A 5,316-nucleotide genomic window follows, 5' to 3' on the forward strand; every position below is an offset into this window, starting at 1 on the left:
ACAAAAAAACACACACACACACACATATATATATATATATATATATATATATATATATATATATATATATAATAAATATAACTTAACAAGTATCTCAAACTAGCTAGATATTTGTTAAATTACCATTTCACCCGTAACGCATTAAATTCTCCGTAAAGGATTCACCGCAGTTAATTTCAATTTATTTATCGACGAGAAATTTTAATTGGCATCAAAATATCTTTTTGATTATAAAACTCCAAAATATTATTAACTTTGGCTTAAAAGCCTCCGAGCCGAAATCCAAAATACACCAAAAATACATAAAGGGTACTTTAAAGTATGGGTCTTACACACAAGATTGGTTAAAAACTCTAAATAGACTAGAATAAACCCAGGGAGGATGAAAATGACATTTACGTTAATTCAATGATACAAACACACTTACTGAATGCATAAGATTGGTTAAAACCCCTAAATGGACTAGAATAAGCCTAAGGAGGAAGAAAATGACCTAAAGGTTAATCCAATGACACAAACGTATGTATTGGATGCACAAGATTGATAAAAAAAATACCCTAAATGGACTAGAATAAGTCGAATGATGACAAAAAACCTAAATGTTAATCCAACGACACAAACGCACACATTAGATGCATAAGATTGGTTAAAAACCCTAAATGGATTAGAATAAGATAAAGGAGGACGAAAATGAACTAAATATTGATCCAATGAAACAAACGCACGTATTGGATGCACAACACTGCTTAAAAACCCTAAATGGACTAGAATAAGTCTAGGGAGGACTTAATTGACCTAAATGTTAATCCAATGACACAAGCGCTCTTATTGGATGCACATCAATTGGTTAAAAACTCTAAATATATTAGAATAAGACGAAGGAGGACGGAAATTACCTAAACATTAATCCAATGAAATAAACGCACGCATTGGACGCACAAGATTGTTTAAAAACCCTAAATGGACTAGAATGTTATAAACCAAGGGATGACACAAATGACATAAATGTTATTCTAATTACACAAACACATTTACTAGATGCATAAGATTGGTTAAAAACCAAAAATGGATTTGAGTAAGTCGAAGGAAGACGAAAATGACTTAAATATTAATCCAATGACACAAACACAAGTATTGGATGCACAAGATTGGTTAAAAACCTTAAACGGACTAGAATAGGTCTAGGGAAGACGAAAATGTACAAAATAATAATCCAATGACACAAACACACGTATTGGACACATAAGATTGGTTAAAACCCTACATTGACTAGAATAAGTCGAAGGATGACGAAAATGACCTAAATGTTAATCCAATGACACAAACACACTTATTGGATGCACAAGATTGGTTAAAACCCTAAATGGACTCAAAGAAGCCTTGTGAGGACGAAAGTGACCTAAATAATAATCCAACGATACAAACGCACTTATGAGATTCAAAAGAATGGTAAATACCCCTAAATGGTCTAGAATAAGCATAGGGAGGACACAAATGACCTAAATGTTAATCCAATGACAGAAACACACTTATTGGATGCACAAGATTGGTTAAAAACCCTAAATGGATTAGAATAAGTTGAAGGAGGACGAAAATGGCCTAAATATTAAAACCCCTCAATGGATTAGAATAAGCCTAGGGAGGACGAAAATGACTTAAATGTTTATCCAATGACACAAACGAACTTATTGGATGCACAAGATATGTTAAAAACCCTAAATGGATTAGAATAAGCTTACGGAGGACGAAAACGACCTAAATGTTAGTCCAATGTCACAAACACAATTTTGGATGCACAATGTAAGACCCATAATTTTAAGGTATACTTTATGTATTTTTGTGTGTTTTGGATTTTGGCTCGGAGGCTTTTTAGCCAAAGTTAATAATATTTTGGAGTTTATATGATCAAAAAGATATTTTGACGCCGTTTAGAATTACTCGTCGATAAATAAATTAATTTAAGTGCGGTGAATCCCTTACGGAGAATTTAATGCGTTACGGGTGAAATGGTAATTTAACAAATATCTAGATATTTTGAGATATTTGTTAAGTTATATTTAATATATATATATATGTTTGTTTGGAGGGAAAAAGAAAGGAAATTAGAAGGAAGGAAAAGGAAAAGAAAAGGGTATAAAAAGGAGAGAAGGAAAAAGGAAGAAAGGAAAAACAAAGGAAAGAAAGAGAAAGGAAAGAAAATCAGATTTTTCATCTTCCTCGCCCTGTTTCGCGCTCAAAATTCCTCCCTCCTCCATTTTCGTTTTCTTGGCTTCCTTTCTTCAAGAATAGAAACCCAAGGTTTGTTGAGTGTGAAAGAGAAGATTTCTTAACTTCACTATTCCTCGTTGATTCGAAAACGAAGAAAAACGACTTTAGAGATTTTAAAATCATCAAACACAAACCTTCCCGTTTCATCTAGATCCAAGCTTCGTTTCGCGAAGGGATAGAAGAGAAAGTTGCTCACTACCACGCTACGGTGCTAGGGGACCAACTTGGAGGCGACGTTGCGAGCGAAGATTTTTACTGGATTTACTCGCGGTACCGGAAACGCACGTGAAAGCTATCGTTAAGGTAAGGGCTCCTTCCAAACTTTTAGCTTGCACTTAGGGACTTATCTGTAGTTGTGTGGAAAGGAATTTGTTAGGGTTGAATGTATTGATTTAGGGAAAATGAATCTAAGGTTCTGTGGGTAAAATCTTAGAGTTAGGTTTTGACGATATTGATGGAAGTTTCGTGGAAAATGAATTTAACTCATTTGTGTATGATTATGAGTAAATGAAATTTGATGTGTTTGAGTGTTATGTTATGTAGATTTGTGTTCATCGTATTTGACGTGTTCTAAGTTAATACTGATGAAATTTGATGTGTTTTGGTTTGGATTGTGAATTGAATTTGATAATATGTTTGAGTTGGCTTTGTTGTGGAATTTGAAAACCATTAGAGTTAAACGAGTATTAAAAATGGGGAATCTTTTAATATCTCGGTTTACTTAATGTTTTGTTTTGAAAATCGTTTAAGTTAAATGAGTATTAAGAATGGGGAATCTCTTAATGTCTTGTTTACTTAATATTCGTTTTGAAATCGTTTAAGTTAAAAGAGTATTAAGAATGAGGAATCTCTTAATATTTCTGGTTACTTAAAGTTTGTTTTGAAAAATCAGTTAAGTCAAAAGAGTATTAAGAATGGGGAATCTCTTAATATGTCTGTTTGCTTAATGTTTGTTGTGAGAACCGTTTAAGTTAAATGGATATTAAAAATGGGGAATCTTTTAATATCTGCATTTGCTTAACGTTTGTTGTGAATGGAGTCGGTATATGTTCATGCATTTTCATCCTTTTTGTAAATCGTGCAGACCCGTGATAGGTGGCACCTTGATAAATAGTACTTTGGCCTGTGATAGGCGGTACATTTATGATTTACGTTTTTGAAAACCGTGCAGACCCGTGATAGGTGGCACCTCGATAAACGATACGGGCCCGTGATAGGCAGTACGTTTATGGTTTTCGTTTTTTTTGTAAATTGTGCAGACCTGTGATAGGTGGCACCTTAGTAAATAGTAATTTGGCCTGTGATAGGCGGTACTATTACAATTTACGTTATTCTAGTAAACCGTGCAGACCCGTGATAGGTGGCACCTCGGTAAACGATACGGGCCCGTGATAGGCAGTACGTTTATGGTTTACGCTTTTTAGTAAATCGTGCAGACCCGTGATAGGTGGCACCTCGGTAATTGGTACTTTGGCCTGCGATAAGCGGTACAATTATGATTTACGGCCCTTCGAGGAGGGTTTTGGTTTGGAATTCCGAGTCCATGCATTTTGGCATATACGCATTGCATTAGGGTGCTTGGCACACGAGTCGTGTTTGAATCAAGTATATGATTGAGTGGTTTGAATTGGAATTGTTGTGGTAATTGTGTTGGAATTGCTAAGTGTTATGTATTGACTATCGTGTGTGAGTGCGATGGATTGTAAAACTGTTTCGAAAACCAATTCGTCGTGGTGATTGTGTGGGAACTGCTAAGTGTTAAGTTTTGGAGTTATGTGTGAGTGTGATTGAATTAGTTTAAGTATTTTTGGAAGAATAAGCAGGGAAATCGATTTCCCAATCGATTGGATGAGTTGCAGGAAGTTCACTATTTTAACCTAATCGATTTGCCAATCGATTGTATAAATATATCTTTCAAAATCTTTTAAGAAATCGATTTGGAAATCGATTGGCAGAGAGGCAGGAACTCAGCAAAACTGCCAAAATCGATTTGGAAATCGATTTGGCAACACAGGGACTCATCAAAACTGACAAAATCGACTTAGAAATCGATTTGGTCATGCAGAAACTCAGCAGAACTGACCAAATCGATTTGGCAATCGATTGGCTCAGCAAAAGTCCTTATTTTGAGTTAGATAATCGATTGCTCAATTGATTTATCAATGCTTTGGTCAGTTATGTATTACTTGATGGTTTGAGAACTTCATTTTGAGTTCATTGTTAATTGGCAAGCATTATATGAACTTTTAGCATATGGAAAATCCTTTTAAGGTGCATGCTTAGTTGAAAGGTTATTTTGTGCATTTAAAACTTAAATGTTATGTGTTATCTGTTAATTTCGGTTGGTGACCCTTTACAATTATTGTGGAAATCTGGGCTTTGCCCTCAGATGAGAGTCAGGACGATCCTACCGGTTCGTACCCTACGGACGGGAATGGAGATGGGAACGCTTGACTGCAGCTACGTTAGGAGGATCTCACGGGGCGCGTGGAGATACTCAGGGTGTATAGCTTTTTGGCAGGATGATCAGATTAGGATGGTATGTGTTATCTGTTAATTTCGGTTGGTGACCCTTTACAACTATTGTGGAAATCTGGGCTTTGCCCTCAGATGAGAGCCAGGACGATCTTACCGGTTTGTACCCTACGGATGGGAATGCTTGACTGGAGCTACGTTAGGAGGATCTCTCGGGGCGCGTGGAGATCACTCAAGGTGTATAGTTTTTGGGTAGGATGATCAGATTAGGTTGATGTTCAGGGACTAGACGTCCTTCTTTTTGGGTTGGAGTATTTTAATTTGGAAGCTAGTTTTGGGAATTATTTGAAGTAGTGTTAAGACTCTACTTGATGATGGTTTTATAGGAAAAACCATGCCGCCAAGAAGGAATGATGCTCCGAGAGCCAATGCTAATAGGGATGATCAAATGGCGGAGGCTATGAATAACATGGCTGCTTCTGTTGCTGCACAGACTGCTGCCAAGACTCAACGTGATCTTGAAAAGAGGGGAAGAGAGATCCGTGCTGCAGAGTCAAGAGGATTAGAAGACTT

This window comes from Cicer arietinum, chromosome 7 (assembly GCF_000331145.2).
Source record: "Cicer arietinum cultivar CDC Frontier isolate Library 1 chromosome 7, Cicar.CDCFrontier_v2.0, whole genome shotgun sequence".
Taxonomy (NCBI): Eukaryota; Viridiplantae; Streptophyta; class Magnoliopsida; order Fabales; family Fabaceae; genus Cicer; species Cicer arietinum.